General features: G+C 33.9%; 1 pseudogene; it reads right to left on the bottom strand.

Moving 5' to 3' along the window:
* Positions 1–15937, bottom strand: part of LOC149496271 (uncharacterized) — a 32546-nt pseudogene extending 16609 nt beyond the window's left edge.
* Positions 15938–19212: the final 3275 nt, after the last annotated feature.

Raw genomic sequence — 19212 nt, 5'->3', positions numbered from 1 at the left:
AAATGAAAGGTGTTGATTATAGTAATTCTATACCACAGGCAGTTTATAACCCTGTAGATAATTATGTAAATCAACAGTCAACCTTAGTTAATTCACCTGAATCACCAACAGCTTCAGCTATCACTGAAAATGTTAGTGATATAAACAGAGAATTAAATGTTCTTAGTAAAATAGATATTGAGAAAAGTTTAATAAAAGAAATATCTAAAACTAAAAATTTACTTAAAATGAAAAAGATACTAAAACTTTATCCTTTTGAAGAATTAAAATATGAATATTTAGAATATAAAATCAATAATCAAACTAAAATTAATTTCTTTGATTGGTATAATTTAATTAAGGAAAATAATTTTGATAGAAGTGTAAACCCAATAACTATTAGAGATAAACGACCAGAATGGATAATAAATGATCAAACATTAAAAAGTGATTTTCCTCCTAAAACAATTAGTAAACTAAAATATCAAGACAATGAAATTATTTGTGCACCTTATAAAATTGCTCAAGATAATGATATAAATAAAAAGGTAATTGAACAAAATAATTTTAGTAATGCTAGTTTAATTTGTTTAAACTCACAATTAAAACGAATAGAACATATGTTAGAAGATAAACCTTTAGTGTCAGAAACCATAAAAGGCAAAGAAACTGTAAAAACTCACATGTTTAAACCTTATCAAATTTCTCAATCAAGTAAAAAAGAATTTGTAAATAAATTGAAAGATCAATTGAGTAAACTTGAGGTTCAGTCAGCAACTAATCAACCTATAGCTCCTAACACTACTGAAGCCTCTAGAAATATAAACATTATAGAAGAAAACACCAATTTTGATGACAGCGAACCTGATTCAGAAGATGCTAAACAATTTGAATTAAATCCTATAAATCATCATCGAGAAATAGTAAATAGGGCACCAGACTTAGGCATTATTGATAAACCTAACACTATATCTCAATTTAAATATAATGCTTCAACAATTTATGAATGGAATATAGATGGTTTAAGTGAATATAATATATTAAGTATTTTGCAACAAATGACTATGGCTGCAAATGCTTATAAAACACAGTCCATTATTTCTGATAAAGCTATTGCCGAAATCCTTATTGCTGGATTTACTGGACAACTTAAAGGTTGGTGGGACTATCATATCACTGAACAACAACAATTAGAAATTTTAAATTCAATTCAAGTCAATGATGAAGGTGAACCTATATATGATGAAAATGGTGAAGTAATTCAGGATGCTGTGTCATCTTTAATTCTCACTATTTCACTTCATTTTATTGGAGATCCATCTCATTTAAAAGATAAAAATGCAGAATTACTTAGTAATTTAAAATGTAAACACTTAGGTAATTTTCAAGAATATAAAACTACTTTTCTCACTAGGTTAATGTTAAGGGAAGACTCTAATCAAAGCTTTTGGAAAGAAAAGTTTTTGGCTGGACTACCTTTTTTCTTAGGAGAAAAAGTTAGGAACACTATTAAACAACATTATGGTCAACCTATACCATATAGTAAATTAACTTATGGTCAATTAATTAGTATAATTCAAAAAGAAGGTTTGCAAATTTGTCATGACTTAAAACTTCAAAGAACAATAAAATATGAAATGCAGAAAACTAAAAAAGAATTAGGATCATTTTGTAAACAATTTGATTATACTTTAAAATCTCCACAGAAATGTGATGGGCAATGTTCGCGAACACATCAATCTAAAAAACAGTATAAAAATAAATATTATAAAAGACGATACAGGTCTACACCTAGTCAAGATAAATTTTATTCTAAAGAAAAATATAAACCCCATAGGAAGTCTAAAAGAAAGCAACAAGCTAAAAATTCCAATAAAACCTCTTATAAAGATTTAACTTGTTATAATTGTGGTAAAAAGGGACATACTTCAAAATTTTGTAAATTTAATAAAAAGTTAAATGAATTACATTTAGATGAAGAAGTGTTAAATAAAATCCACGAATTATATCTGGATTCTGAATCTTCGGCATCTGAGGTTATAGAAAGTGAAAATCAAATTGATGAATTAGGTACAACAACTAGTTCATCTGATTATTCTATAAATATGCTAACTAAAGATCAAAGTACGCTTTTAGAAGTAGTAAATTCTATAGATGACCAAGACACTAAAGCTAAACTCCTTCAAAAACTCATTAAAAGTTTTGACGAAACCCAGAAAGTAAAAGAGGATATAACTCCTAAAATTCAACATAATACTTATGATCTCACAACTATATTAAATAAAAATAAGCATAAAAAAGTAGAAGCAGAACATTCCACTAGTAATTTCAAAAATGAAGTTAGAAATCTAAAGAAGGAAGTTAGTGAATTAAAACGACAATTTCAACTTCATGATAGACTAATAAAGGTATTAGAATCTCAACTTATTTCTAGTTCTTCTTCTGATGAAGCAGAACCAGATAAAGATGAAATAAATCAATTAGATGAAGATGTAGATAGTAATTTTCTAAACTTATTACAAGAAATAACTTCAAGAAAATATTTGGTAAAAATAAACATTCAGGTAAATGATTTTGTGATAGATGCAATTGCACTATTTGATACAGGTGCAGATTTAAATTGTATAAAATCAGATTTAATCCCTAAAAGATATTGGTCAAAAACTAATGAAAAACTAAGTACTGCAAATAAATCTAAATTAGAAATTATAGGTAAAACAGATGTACAAATAGTAAATCAAGGTTTAGAAATAAACACAGTATTTTTGTTATCACCTCAAATAAATTATATGGTTATATTAGGAACCCCTTTTATCAACCTAATAACACCATATTCAGTTAAAGAGGATTGTATTAAATTTAAAATAAGAAATAGTACAGTTAAATTAGAATTCACTGAAAAACCTAAGAAGAAGCAATTAAATCTCTTAAAAGCTCATTCAATTAAAATATTAGAGATCAATTCTTTAATTAAGTCTAGAGAAGAAGAATTAAAAGATACAAGAAATAATATATGTTTAAACAAAATTAAACAACAATTAGAGACTAAAGAAATACAAAATAAAATCACAACATTAAAAGAATTTATGGAAAAAGAACTATGTGCTGATCATTCACATGCTTTTTGGGATCGTAAACAACACATAGTAGATTTACCATATGAAAAAGATTTTGATGAAAAAACTATTAAAACTAAAGCTAGACCAATTCAGATGAGTCCTGAATTGATAGAGCATTGTAAAAATGAAATTCAGGATTTACTCAATAAAAAATTAATATCTAAATCTAGAAGCCCATGGTCTTGTGCAGCTTTTTATGTCAATAAAAATGCTGAAACAGAACGTGGTGTTCCGAGATTAGTATTAAATTATAAACCATTAAATACGGCTTTAAAATGGATTAGATATCCAATTCCTAATAAAAAAGATCTTCTAAAAAATTTATATAAAGCAAATATTTTCAGTAAATTTGATATGAAATCTGGTTACTGGCAGATTCAAATTGATCCTAAGGATAGATATAAAACTGCATTTACAGTTCCATTTGGTCAATATGAATGGAATGTAATGCCTTTTGGACTAAAGAATGCTCCTTCTGAATTTCAGAGGATTATGAATGATATTTTTAATCCTTATTCTAAATTTTGTATTGTATATATTGATGATGTACTTATTTTTAGTACAACTCTTCATGAACATTTCACACACTTAAAAACATTTTGTATGGTAATTCGGCAAAATGGTTTGGCCTTAAGTAAAACTAAAATGGACTTGTTTAAAACTAAAATTAGATTTTTGGGTCATTATATTGAGCAAGGTAAAATTCAACCTATAGAAAGAACTTTAGTATTTGGGGAAAAATTTCCAGATGAAATTACTAATAAAATCCAATTACAAAGGTTTCTTGGTTGTTTAAATTATGTTATTGATTTTTATCCTAATCTAAATTGCATGATCAAACCATTGCATGATAGATTACGTAAAAATACTAATCCTTGGACGGCAAAGCATACTCAATTAGTTCAAAAGATAAAATCTTTAGTAAAAGAAATACCTTATTTATATATTCCTAATCCTACAGCATTTAAAATTGTTGAAACTGATGCTTCGGATATAGGATATGGTGGTATTTTAAAGCAACAACTTTATGGTAAAGAGCGTATAATCCAATACACTTCAGGTCATTGGACCCCCACTCAACTTAACTACTCCACTATTAAAAAAGAAATTTTGAGTATAGTAATATGTATAAATAAATTTCAGTCTGATTTATTAAACCAAAAATTTTTATTACGTATTGATTGTCAATCTGCTAAAGATGTTTTACAAAAAGATGTTAAAAATCTTGCCTCTAAACAAATTTTTGCACGATGGCAAGCATTATTAAGTATTTTTGATTTTGATATTGAATTTATTCCTGGTAATAAAAACAATATCCCAGACTTTCTTACTCGTGAATTCTTACAGAACAATGGGCAAGAAAAAGGATAAGGGCAAAGCCATTAAAGAAGAATCAGACTCACCCACTAAAGCTCTTTCTGAGCATTCTGAAGATCTCACTAAAACCCCAGCCTTAAACACTAAAACCTCTAAAGATCTTCAAAAATGGATTGAACAACTTAGTCAATCTCCTGAAGTTTTAAAGGCGTTGCAAGGTATAACATCTTCTTCCACAGAGGATGCAGGTATGTCTTCTCAAGTTAAAACGATCGTACCCGTTCATGGTACGGCTAGTCTGTCTCAAACGGTAGACAGTAAAGACTTATCAAATCCGTTGATGGCTGTGGATTTGCCAAAAATCCAGTATACTCCTCAAAGTATACATAAATGGTTTGTTAAAAATATTTTTGATTATGAAATTGAGATCGAGGATGGGTATAATAATATTAATCCTTGGTCAATTTTAAAACACTATTACCCTGAGAATTGGTATTTTACTCCAAATGATCTTTCAAAACCTCAGGAATATTATCATAATATCTTACTTGATACTGACTCTGTAAAAATTAAGCATAATTTTGATCCTAAAAATAAATCTATTATTTTGTATTCTTCCATAAAAATCCAACGAGTAATTCATCCTAAAGATTGGCCTGCTCCATCCCTTTATACTCCAGTAAAATTCAAAGTTTTATATAAGCATGTGCATAGTACTACTTATAATTATTTTGACTATAAAGAAGCATGGGAAAAAGTTTTTTATATTCAAAATCCCACTGCTACTCATTCGTGGTTAATTTATTTTGATCAGTCTTTTCGTACTGATTTAAAGATTCCCAACTGGTTTAAAAAATGGTGGCAAACAAGGGGTTTATCCAATGATATTCTCCCTTCTCCTATCATCTCTTTATATCAGTATTTTAAAGCCCATTATAAACCTAGACCTGAAGAAGCCCATATTCCATCTTTAATGTACTATTGTATGGCCTTCTTTACGCCCTGGGTATATCAATGGTATTTGGACACTCAGTATGCCATAGGAACTCAAATTCCTATGTTAGTAAAGAAACACAAGATTAAATGGTGGGGATCTTTCAAGAACTCTACTACTGAACTTAAAATCAGTCAATGGATCCGTAACAAATTATCCAGTCCATCTAAACCAGCTTTAACCTATGCCAATACATTAGCAATTCAAGATAACCCTCAATTTGGAATCCAGAAAGCCCAATGTCAGGCAAGGTTAGCTGCCGCCAAAACTCCTGAAGAGTATAAATTAATCTGTCAAGAAATGTTTGAACAACTTTCAACCAGTACAGATAGTCCAGTAAATCACTCTAGCAATAAACCTCACAAGACATCATCCAGTAAAGCTTCATCCAAGCACAGTGGTAAAAGTAAACCAAAACGATGGGCATCCTTATCATCTTCTTCTTCCTCTTGTGAAGATAGTGATAGTGATGAAGACACCATTATAAAAATAAAGAGTAAAGCAAGTCACAAGCAAAAAGATAAAGTCAAAGAAGACAAAGCTAAAGGAAAAAGAAAAGAAAAAATAAAAAGAAAAGCAAAGAAAAAGGACACATCAATTTCTTCCTCCTCATCATGTTCCGACACATTATAAAGAAGGCATCTTCAGTAGTAAAAGTCAAGTCACCAAGTCATTATAAAGAAGGCATCTTCAATAGTAAAAGTCAAGTCACCAAGTCATTATAAAGAAGGCATCTTCAACAGTAAAAGCAAAAGAGTCGGTGCCCGACAAGGAACTGCTCATCAATAGTAAAAGCATATAGTAAAGATTCGCCAATTTTCTTATTTAAAGGGAGCCTCTCCCCTTGTGAAGGCAGAGAGAAAAATTTAGATAAGTTTTAGTTTTAGTTATCAACCATAATCCCTCTCTCCTTCTTTGATCCTATTTCAAGCTGTAAGCGTTCAAGTTGGAGAAAGTCTAAATCTAAAACTCTTGTAAGTTTTAAATCTTGTATTTATATTTTGTAATTAAATAAAGTTTGTATTTTATTTTAAACTGCTACGAATATAAGTCCGTGTTTACGGCACCTTTCTCTTCTCCCTCCACACTCTGACTTAATTCTGGGGATCCCAGGTTAAGGTTGCAGGAACCCTAAACCCTTGTGTTAAATTGTTGATTAAATTTGTTATAAGTATGCTCTGTGGATGTAGCTTAGTCTGATCTTCCACATCAGAAATATTGTGTTGACTCTGAAGTAAAATTATATTTAATGAATTATATAAGTATTCATATAAACCCAATTAATCATAGTATTTTAGTTCACAGTTATGATTTATCTTTAAATGTTTGTATCTGTATTTATTTAAATCCTAGTAATAATCTTAGTGCTATACATATATATGACTTTGTTTAAAATCAAGTCTTAAAGTCTTTATCTTTTGTTTTGTTTTCAAAGATACGATAAAAAATTAAAAGCATAAGTCTTTAAAGTCATTATTGTTTTCAAAGTCATAAGTCATTGTTTTTATATATCTCTACCGCGTAGCTCTATATATATATATATATACACCGTATTTACTTGGTTTGATCTAATGTGTTAATTGGTGTATATGTATCTACTCTATATTTAATTGATTTACAGTATTTACTGATACAATGTGTGCATATATATATTGTATTTATTAATGTAGAATATACACCATATATATCGTTTATATCATATTTATCGTCCTTGTTGTCGTCGTCGCTGGTCATCATTCTTATTGGTGAATCACATAAGTTGTATAGGGATTTGCTCTTACATATTTCATGTTTTCTTGTGTTTCGTTTTTTTTAGGGTTTCCTTTTTTTCAACGTTTCCTTTTTTCAGCATTTTCTTTTTTTTTTTCCGTGTTTTCCTATTTTTAGTGTTTCCTTTTTTAGGGTTACTTGGGTCCGTTTATTTTAACGGTTCAACGTCATGTTGTTTGAGGTTACTTTGGGTATTTTTATTTTATTTTTGATCTAATTTGTTAGTTTCTTAATATTTGATATTTTATGAAAATTAGTTAAAAATGGAACATTGAATTTGACATTTGCCTAAAAGCCCTAAAATTGAATGACCCATTTTTATCAATAAGCCCAAAAAACCTTCTACGCCCTTTCTTTTTTATTCACAAACTATCAATCTAAACCCCTCCGCTTTTTTCTCTTTGTAGCTATCATGAAGTAGAAGACTATAAGGTGCACAGATGTTCCTTTTTATTATTATTTTTTCATTTCTCATTTTATTTTCAAAATTTTCTCAATGAAGTTACTTGTCGTTTAAGATCTAAGAAATTTCTTCCTTTTTTGTTTGCGAAATTGGGATTTTGGGTGTTAGGTTTCAGGATCTGGTGGCTTGTGTTATTTCACCGTGGCCATTTGCACCTTGGGGAATAGATATAATTGGTGAAATCTCACCACCTGCATCCAATGGACACGAATTCATAATGGTGGTAGTAGATTATTTCTCAAGATGGATTAAGGCGGAATCTTTTAAGAACATCGGTGCCAGCAAATGGCCAAATTCATTGACAAGAATCTTATCCGCAGATATGGCATCCCCCATCATATAGTGATAGACAATGGAGTTATATTTCAGTTAGAAATGAAAATTTTGTTAGCGAAATATGGAATTTAGCACCATAAGTCTTCACCATATCGTCTACAAGCAAATAGGGTAGTGAAAGTCACCAACAAGAATATTAAGAAGATTTTGAGGAGAATGGTTGAGAATCATCGAGATTGTTGGAAAATTGAAGTATGCTTTATAGGGTTACAAGACCACCGCCAAATTTGCAAATAGGGCAACTCCTTATTCTTTGGTTTATAGAATGGAAGCTGTGTTACCTGTTATGAATTAATCTCAAATAATTCAATAATAACCTAGATCGTGCAAACCACTAGATTCAACAAAATAGATTGAATAAGAAAAGGTTGCGTACCTGACATCGTTGTTCATCGATCTTGATGTGTAGAATTAGGTTTGCAGCCTTCCAGAGAATTGAAGAATCGATTTAGCGGAAGCAGTACGAAAGGAACGTAAAACTGAATCGTATTCAACTCCTCTGAGGACCACGACCTTTATATACCTGTAGCGTTAGTACAATTCCTATTTCGGTCCTTTAACGAAATAGAAATTATATAATGGTCTCTACACTTAATATCTATAATTAGTTGATACCTCAATAGTCAATTATTCACAATCAAGACCACATTTGAAATTGACCTTACAATTAGACTGCTGTACATATTTAATTTTACATATTAAGCCCACAATAGAAAATTAAATCCAACAATCTCCCACTTGGGCGAACATATGTTAAATAAAGTACATACACCAAAATGAGCTCAACAAACGCAGTCATATAAGGTATCCAAAAACAATCTCGTCCATTAGTTATATTGATAAAGAGCTGAAGAAACATTCGCCATAGATCTCATGACTAAGTTCATCATCAACTACATTACCAATACCCCTAAATGACATAGATTCATTATAGAAGTGTAGCATGAAAACTACATGCAATGTGATCATCATGTCTGTTTCCAACTGGTCACCAACAAAAGTGAGATCAAGCAAAACAATAATAATAATACAGAGTGTAACCATCAACCAAAATGAGTACTCAACAAAATTTCATGACAAAACATATCCAAAACAAAATAGAGCATTCAAAAAAACATAATGTATACATAAAGAGCAAACTCCCACTAAAACTAGACAGTCTCAAACAAAACGATACCCATATGAGCAGTGTGCTCATGGAAAACTTTCGGTATCACTGCCTTTGTAAGCGGATCCGCAATCATAGAGTTTGTTCCAATATGCTCTAAGGATATCTGTCCACTCTGTACCCTCTCCTTCACAGCCAAGAACTTAATCTCAATGTGTTTTGATCGAGAAGAGCTCCTGTTGTTGTTGGAGAATAAAACGGCTGACCTGCTGTCACAATACAACTTTAGTGGTCTTTCTATTCCACCTACTACACGCAGCCCAGTGACAAGGTTTCTCAGCCAAATAGCTTGATTGGATGCCTCATAAGATGCTACAAATTCAGCTTCCATGGTGGAGGTTGCTACTAGAGTTTGTTTCACACTCTTCCAAGAAATAGCACCGCTAGCCAATAGAAAAACGTAGCCAGATGTGGATTTTCTACTGTCTTGGCATCCAGCGAAATCAGAATCAGTATACCCAATGATCTCAAGCTGATCTGATCTCCTATATGTGAGCATATGTCCCTTAGTCCTCTGAAGATATCTCATGACTCTTTTGGCTGCTTTCTAATGATCCATTCCTGGATTGCTGAGATATCTACCTAACATGCCAACTATAAAAGAAATGTCTGGACGAGTACAAACTTGAACATACATAAGACTTCCTACAACTGACGCATAAGGAACCTTTTGCATTTCCTGAATTTCAAGTTCACTCTTTGGACATTGTTGATTACTAAATTTATCACCTTTTGCAATAGGGGTATCCAATGGTCTAGAATTCTGCATACTAAATCTCTTGAGCACTTTATCAATATAGCTCTTTTGTGATAATCCAAGAATACCTCGAGAACGGTCTCGATGTATCTGAATCTCTAAAACAAAAGAAGCTTCACCTAAATCTTTCATCTCAAAATGCTTTGAAAGAAAAACTTTGGTTTCATGCAGCAAGACTTTACAATTAGTAGCAAGAAGTATGTCATCCACATATAAGACCAAAAAGATAAACCTACTTCCACTGAACTTATGGTACACATAATTTTCAACAGCATTTGCCTCAAAGCCAAACGAGACAATTACTTGGTTGAATTTAAAGTACCATTGACGAGAAGCTTGCTTGAGTCCGTAAATGGATTTCTTTAATTTGCATACCAGATGTTTTGGATCTCCAATTACAAAATTTTCTGGTTGCACCATATATATCGTTTCATCAATGTCGCCATTGAGAAACGCAGTCTTAACATCCATTTGATGAAGCTCAAGATCAAGATTTGCAACTAAGGCCATGATTGTCCTAAAAGAATCCTTCGAAGAAACTGGAGAGAAGGTTTCTTTATAGTCAATCTCTTCCTTTTGAGTAAAGCCTTTTGCTACAAGACGTGCTTTATATCTTTCCACATTACCTTGAGAATCCCTTTTGGTTTTAAATATCCATTTGCAACCAATGGGTTTCTTTCCTTCAGGTAATTGAACAAGATCCCAAACTTGATTGTCTTGCATAGACTTATACTCTTCGTTCATTGCCTCAATCCACTTATGAGAGTCAGAACTCTGCATGGCATGATAGAAACTAACTGGATCATCATCTATCATGTCTACAGTATCCTCATGTTCCTGAAGAAACACTATATAATCATCTGGAATAGCACTTCTTCTCTCCCTAGTAGATCTCCTCAAAGGCATTTGAACAGGCTCTAATTCTTGAGGTTGTTGAATTTGTTCTTGAGGAAGAATAGCATTGTCTTGAATTGGATCTTGAATAGCCACAGGAGCAATTGGAGTCTGTACGCTATCAGAAACAACAAAAGGAATGAGAACCGAATCATCCTTACTTGGTTCCTCTTCAAAGACAATGTTTCTTTCTTTATTTCTCCCTCCAAAATCAACATCCTCAAAAAATGTTGCAATTCTCGTTTCAAAAAAAGTTCTGGAAGTAGGATTATAAAACTTGTAACCCCTAGACCGCTCAGAATATCCAACAAAGTAGCTGCTGATAGTTTTGGAGTCCAGTTTTGTTTCATTCGGCTTGTAAGGCCTTGCTTCAGCTGGACATCCCCAAACATGAAGATGCTTTAGACTAGGCTTACGTCCAGTCCAAAGTTCATAAGGTGTTTTAGCAACTGCTTTAGATGGAATCCTATTGAGAAGATAAGCTGCTGTCTTTAACGCTTCACCCCACAGAGACTCTGGTAAAGTAGAATGACTAATCATACTCCTTACCATATCCATAAGAGTCCTATTACGTCTCTCAGATACACCATTCATGCTGGGAGTACCAGGCATTGTATATTGAGGGACAATTCCACATTCTTGTAGGAAAAGCGCAAAAGGTCCTGGACGTTGTTCGCCTGAACCGTCATATTTACCATAATATTCACCACCACGGTCAGATCGAACAGATTTAATCTTCTTTCCTAGTTGATTTTCAACTTCGGCTTTATAAGATTTAAACACGTCCAAAGACTCAGATTTTTCATGAATGAGATATAAGTAACCATAACGAGAATAGTCATCAATGAATGATATAAAATATCTTTGGCCATTTCTAGCTGCAATATGGAATGGACCGCAAATATCTGTATGAATCAGTTCTAAAACATTGGATGACCGAATGGCACCTAGTCACTTTTGTTTAGTCTGTTTTCCTTTAATACACTCAATACAAGAATCCAAACCTGTGTAATCAAGTGTATCTAAGATACCATCAGAAACAAGACGCTCAATTCTTGATTTGGATACATGACCCAAACGTCTATGCCAAAGTACAGCTGAGTTATCAATATTCAACTTTCTTTTGGTACCTCTTGTAGTAACATGCAGGGATTCATGATAACTAGTATCAATGTCTAACATATATAGATTATCACATTCATTCAAGCAACCAGTACCCAAAACTTTTGAATTCATAGATAAAGTAAATACACTGTCTCCAAAAGAACAATGAAAACCAGATTTGTCCAAAAAGGAAACAAAAATCAAATTCCTTCTAAAAGAGGGAATAACAAAAGTATCTAGAAGATCCAAAAAATAACCAGTACTTAAACATAATCTAAAATGTCCAATTGCCTCTACTTCAACCGGATCGCCATTTCCTACATAGACGTATCTTTCACCGTCAGTTGGCTTTCTGTAGTTGAGGCAGCCCTGCAATGAAACACTTATATGAGCGGTAGCACCAGAATCCATCCAATAAGTGTTTTTAGGAGCTGAAGTTAAATTAACTTCACAACAGACTAAAACAAGGTACTTACCCTTCTTTGTAAGCCAAATAGCAAATTTAGGTCAGTCCTTTCTCAAGTGATCCGTCTTTCCACAAAAGAAGCATTTTGGCACATAAGGCTTCTTTTGTACTGGATCTACAGCAGTAGCAGCAGCAGGTTTCTCAATAGCCTTTTCAACAGTCTTTGCAGAAGGCCTCTTTCTTTTCTTGTTCTTGCCCTTCCCAGCTGAAGAAACAAAATGAGCACTCTCTCTTTTGTTAGAATTCATCTTTTCCTCCTCATCAACACAATGAGAAATGAGCTCGTTAAGAGTCCATTTATTCGGCTGACAATTATAGGAAGTCCTAATTTGTCCATACTGAGAAGGAAGAGAATTCATAACCAAATGGACTAAAAGGTCATCTGGTAAAGCCATACCCAGCACCTTCAGTCTCTTTGCAATCTGAGACATGCTAAGAATATGCTCCCGAGCACCACCATTGCCAGCAAACTTCATGGAGGTTAATTTTCCTAAAAGTGTTCTCACTTCGGCTTTGTCATTCTTGACATAAGCCCTCTCCAGCTCGGCAAGATAGTTTTGAGCATTGTTCTTTTCAGCTGAGACAGAGTCTCGAACATGTTCTGGAACTCCTTTCTGCATGATCATCAGACCTAAGCGATTAGAACGCTCCCACTTCTCATACTGAACCCTTTGAACATCAGTGCTCGTATCAGTAAGAGGAGCAGGTTCGTCCATCCTAAATGCAAGATCCAAATCCATACAGCCCAAAAAAATCATAATGTCTGATTTTCAAGACTCAAAATTTGATCCCTCAAGTTTAGGGACACAATCAGGATTAATGACATGTTAGCTGACATCAGAGAAAATAAACAAATAGATAAGTATAAGCTCACAATCCACAAATGAAACAATTCACATAAGTAGAGATCAAAAATGGAAATAAGATACAGACACAACATTAATATTCTCATCTTTGGATGTAAAACATTAACTTGTAATTAGTATCTCAACGCAGCAATCAAATATTGATAACATAGTCCTGACAAATAATAAATCTTCCTTTGGGCCGATATATCATTGTCATGGAAAATAATCAAACAATTATCACATATTTATTGCCAAACATGTATTCAAAACTCAGCCAGATAGCAACCTTCCTTTGGGCCGATTAACTATCCGCAACGAATTATAATACACCTGTCTAATATTCTAAAATAAATCAATTTAAGCAATAGAGGTCACTTTGGTGACTTATTGATCAAATCAATTTATTTTAACAAATATCAAACACAATAGGGACTTAATCACTCCAAAATTTAATCTCAAGTCGACAAATTAATTCATTTAATTGTAATTAAAACAAAACAATTGCAATTAAATGAATTGAATGTCTAAATATTTAATAATCTAAAATTATTTAACCCAAAACTATATATATATATATATATATATACATATATATATATATATATATATATATATATATATATATATATATATATATATATATATATATAATCTAGTCTTTAAGTTACTAAATTAGAGACTAAGTTATAAAATTGGACTAAATAAATTTGAATAAATAAAGTTCGGGGGTCTAATTTAATTAAATATATGTCCATGGGTCTAGACGAAAGAAAACAGGAAATTAGGGGCCTAATCTGAAGTTACAGAAAATTAGGGGCCTAATTTGAAGTTACAGAAACTTAGGGGCCTAATCTGAAGTTATAGAAAATTAGGGGCCTAATCTGAAGTTACAGAAATTTAGGGGCCTAATACGAAAAAACAGAAAATTAGGGGCCTAATATGAAAAACAGAAAATTAGGGACCTAATCTGAAATTTTCTAGGGACCTAACCGTAATTTTCCATCCCTAACCTTAAAACCAAAACGATCAGAGACAAGCTCTCCTTTCCGCCGACTCTCTCAAAGAAACCAGGAACTGTTTTTTTATTTTTTATTTTTAAACAAGATCCGGCTAGCAAAAAAAAAAAAAAAAACAAAATACCAAATGAACAACTAATCGTCAATGGCGTTAGTTCAAAACCTCTTACCTGTTATTGGGGAATCCGAAGAACAGTGTAAACAAAAAAAAAAAAAAAATTTTTTTTTATTAAACAAAACCCTCAATCCGTAAACAGTAGGGTAAACAAATAAAAAAAAAAACATACGAAAATCAATCTAAAATCTAGCAATTACGCACAAGGCTCTGATACCACTTGTTATGAATTAATCTCAAATAATTCAATAATAACCTAGATCGTGCAAACCACTAGATTCAACAAAATAGATTGAATAAGAAAAGGTTGCGTACCTGACATCGTTGTTCGTCGATTTTGATGTGTAGAATTAGGTTTGCAGCCTTCCAGAGAATTGAAGAATCGATTTAGCGGAAGCAGTACGAAAGGAACGTAAAATTGAATCGTATTCAACTCCTCTGGGGACCACGACCTTTATATACCTGTAACGTTAGTACAATTCCTATTTCGGTCCTTTAACGAAATAGAAATTATATAATGGTCTCTACACTTAATATCTATAATTAGTTGATACCTCAATAGTCAATTATTCACAATCAAGACCACATTTGAAATTGACCTTACAATTAGACTGCTGTACATATTTAATTTTACATATTAAGCCCACAATAGAAAATTAAATCCAACATTACCGGCTCAGATAAAAGTGTAGTCCTTGCGATAATGATGGAATCTAAAATTCTAGAATGCCAATGGGCCGAAAGCCTTTATGAAGAGTTAGTTCTCTTGGACGGAACAAGGCTCAACACCATGTTCATAGATCAGTTATATAAAAGGAGAATGGCTAAGCACTTCAATAAAAGAGTTAATCCGAATCTATTAAGAGTAGGAGATTTGGTCCTGAAGCTGATGAGGATAAACATTCACGACCTAAGGAGAAAATTCATGCCTAATTGGAAAGGTACATTCATGATCAAGAAGATGTTCTCAAAGGGTGCAATGAAGCTATCAGATTTGGGAGACAATGAGTTCGCAGAGCCAGTCAACTTAGATAGGTTAAAGGAATTTAATGTATAAAATGAATGATTATGGCAAAACCAAATTAATTGAATTCACCTTTTATGATTTTATTAACTTTAACGCTTGACGTGCTAAGTTTTAGTCATCATGCAAATGATGTGAATCTACGTTACTATTATGGACTAAAGGGAAATATTCATAATATTCTCAAGCAAAAGACATTCTTTCATAATTGGTGCATACATTTGTGAATAATTGCACTGTTTAAAAATTGTCTAGTACATGTTATTAAAAAGCAAGATAAGGGCATCTATCTGCCAAGTCCTAATAAGTATCTAGTAGTTAGAAGATCAACCGACTCAGAATTAATTTCGACTTCAGAATAAGCCTGCAGCCATAGGTGGTACAGAACAGAAGAAGAAGTGTAACTACATCAGAAATGGAGACAATGGTACGACTGGACCAAGTGGCAATAAAGTGAGATAGAAATTACTAGGTGATCATTCCTTCCTCAAATCGAGCATAATCAAGGACAGCCTGATGATGGCCATACTGCCTAGCCACTCGACTAGGGTAATAAGCGACCGCCATGGTCAGTCCGCACAGGGGCACATAGAGCATATATGAAGAGACTATGACTCGCTCTATATCCCACCAGTGGCAAGTTCATATGATGCCTTCAGTTGTAATATCTTGAAGAATGGCTATCCAGTCTTCGACGATATCTTCGGTCAAGTGATAGTGGCGCCGGACGTAGACTCTTGGCCTGTAATCATACATCAAATGGCCTGATGGCAGGTCCATCACCTAAAGCTTCTCATAAGGCCACAGCTACAAATGCATTTTAAAAAAAAAAACAAAAACAATGAAGCAAAAAAAAAAAAAAAAAAACAACAAACAAAAAAAGGAAAAAAGCTCGTTAAGTTGAAAACCCGTATGGGCGGCTTAAGCAAAAGTTAGAGCAAGCAAAAAATAATGAAATAAAAGCAAAAGTTCTTTACGTCGAAAACCCCCAAAGGCGGCTTAAGCAAAAGTTAGAGCAAGCAAAAAATAATGAAATAAAAGCAAAATTTCATTAAGTCAAAAACCCGCAAAGGCGGCTTAAGCAAAAGTTAGAGCAAGCAAAAAATAATGACATAAAAGCAAAAGCTAATTAAGTCAAAAAGCCATAAGAGCGGCTTAAGCAAAAGTTAGAGCATCATAAAAATAAATAAATGAACAAAATGCAATCACCTACAGTAGAAGCAGACTCCCCATCGGACCAAGCTTCGATTTCGGATCCCGAGTATGGTCTCCTAGTCAGGTCAGCGTCTCAATAAACGGCGTACATAGCCTAGCCATATGCTCAACCACAGGAACTAGCCGAAGGCTGCCATAGCCGTCGATGTCGCTTAATAGCATATATTGGTTCAAAATGCAAAACCAGACAAGTGGGGCCCAGTGCAGACTAGCAGGTTCCATCTCCAAAGTATGCTTTATCAATGGGTGCACAGGTGCAACATGAGCTCCTAAATCATACGTGGGAATGTCATGAGTCAAGAAGCCGAACAATAGAAGAATCAGTGAAGCAGGGTCAATTTCAAGCCTAGGCACTGCAGGAACTTCTTCAGTCATGGGTATGCTCCCGGAAATGATGCTAAACTCCTTAAACAGTGGACAGATCTCAAAATCATTGTGCTGAAACAAGTTATCTGAATGGTCAAAATGGTTAATCAGCCATTGCAAAAATCTGTGTTAGAACCAAATGTTTCGATAATAACTTAGCCCATTAAGCTCTAGATTCATACATGGGTGCCAGAGTCCTATCCATGAAGAAATGAAGAATAAATGGAGTATTTGGGGTAGTTTCTGAGTTCGAGCTACGTTTTTCTAAGAGAAATGAGCTTTTGAAGTGTGTTTGTATCTTATGGGCTTTTATAGCAAAATAAAGAACATAAATGACAATTGTCTACCATTGTACTTATAGTGGCGCATGCCACTATGTATGGCGCCAGCCACAACGATAGTGGCACACACCACTTCAGTCCTAACAGTAATAATTTTTGGGTTTCTGTTGTATCTTTGATTCACAAGCTCGCAAATGACTTTTACAACATTTATAAGCAAGCAGACATGGTGAAACTTAGAATAATAAGAAAGTTGACATTTGCTTTTATAGAAATAAAAATATTTGAATTCTTTATAAGATAATAATACCCCCAAAATCCATGTCCTATCTAAAGAAGAAGAAAAATAATAAGAAAAAGGCAAGACGCAACCGCTCTTTGACATGTATGAGGCCGTCTCCTTTGAGTCCTCGCTCTCAGCATCATCAGCCTCTCCGTCTCGACCCTGACCTGACACGCATGTAGCTCTCTACAATCATTTAAGTTTATTAGTATTGCATCACACGCATACATGAAATTTATATTGCATTTTTTTTTTCACTTATAGATATATGCTCGTTAGAGAGCCTCATCACAGCAAGCTTGAGCCACGCAACTTCAAATAGCTGGCACACCTCATTGTAGTCCTCAATAGACACTTGAAAATAAGACAGGGGCATCCATTAAGGAAGAAAGCTAATAGTGGAAAGATGGCAGTTTTTAAAGTGAGTATCAGACTTACATGAGTGCAACTAGGAGGAGACATTCGGTACAGACTCACTACATCTGGCTCCAGCATGCCTTATACGGTCAGTCCCGTGTGTGAGGAAATAAAGGTGAATGAAGCACTGGGGGCATGATCTAGCTTACCGACCACAACAGCAATGTTCGATGCCTTAGTGTCAGACCCCTCCTGATGCACTGCCGCTGTAATAACGAAGCACAAATAATAAGCAATCACATCACACACTGGGCAAAGCAAAGAAAAAGCAAATGATTCTTACCCGAGAAGGGGCAACCCCCTGATCCTTTGTCGCTACTTCTTCCTCTGGAGCCGGCTTATTATCAATAGATGGAGGCACTCGTATCAGCAGTTGAGTCTGAGCAAAGATCGCATAAGCGCCAGGTACAAAGTCAGCTAAGTGATCAGTGGCCGTCAGGCCATGGCAATCATCTCGCCCTTTATCTCCCGGGTCGTCATCATGAAGTAAGGGACTCTATGCAGTACTCTCCTCTGTGCGGCACCGAGCTCCCACTCATATACCCTCTCTCTAAGATAGTACATGTAGTAGAAGAGACCGGGTAGGAGCAGCCTTCTCTGCTGATATGGCACTACTGCCTGAATAAAGTCCAAAAAATCGGCAACCTAGCCCCATGGGTATTTCTAGATCTACACAGAGACAACACACAATGATTGCGTGATCTAACAAGAATGAAGCAAGTTTCAAGATTTCAGTAAGGAGACTCACAGTGGTCCAATCCAAGCTGTTTAACATCTGGCAAGACATGGAAGGATTCGAAGTGGTGTGAGCATATCTCTTAATATATCTCAAAGCCTAACCTCTTGGAAGAGTCGTCTCATCCATGCCAATGTCAAAACTAGTAAGGCGAGGCATAGGCAGAACCTGATGCTCATAAGCCCAGATCTGTAAAGAAAAATAAGCAACAGTCAATTTTCAGTCATAAGTAAATACAATAAACGGTTGAAAGGAATTTGCTACTTTACCTCGATGACGCACCGATAGCCGATCTTCAGATGGTTGACTCTCACACAAAGGTTCATCCAATAATATAGATAAGACAGAGCAACAACTCCTTGTTCATAATTATAACACCCACCGGCCAATCCCGGAGAACCAGACGGCGGATGCCACAATCGGTGCTGGAGCACGGTCTTATGTCACTTATTAAAACTAGATCACAAATTAGAAGTGGTTAGAGTTTCATAAGGAGGCAAGTAATTAACATTTTTTTTTTAAAAAAATAATAATAATATTTAAG

The sequence above is a fragment of the Jatropha curcas genome, chromosome 5 (genome assembly GCF_041381405.1).
Source record: "Jatropha curcas cultivar XTBG-Jc1 chromosome 5, XTBG_Jcur_1.0, whole genome shotgun sequence".
Taxonomy (NCBI): Eukaryota; Viridiplantae; Streptophyta; class Magnoliopsida; order Malpighiales; family Euphorbiaceae; genus Jatropha; species Jatropha curcas.
This window is presented reverse-complemented; position numbering and strand designations above follow the sequence as displayed.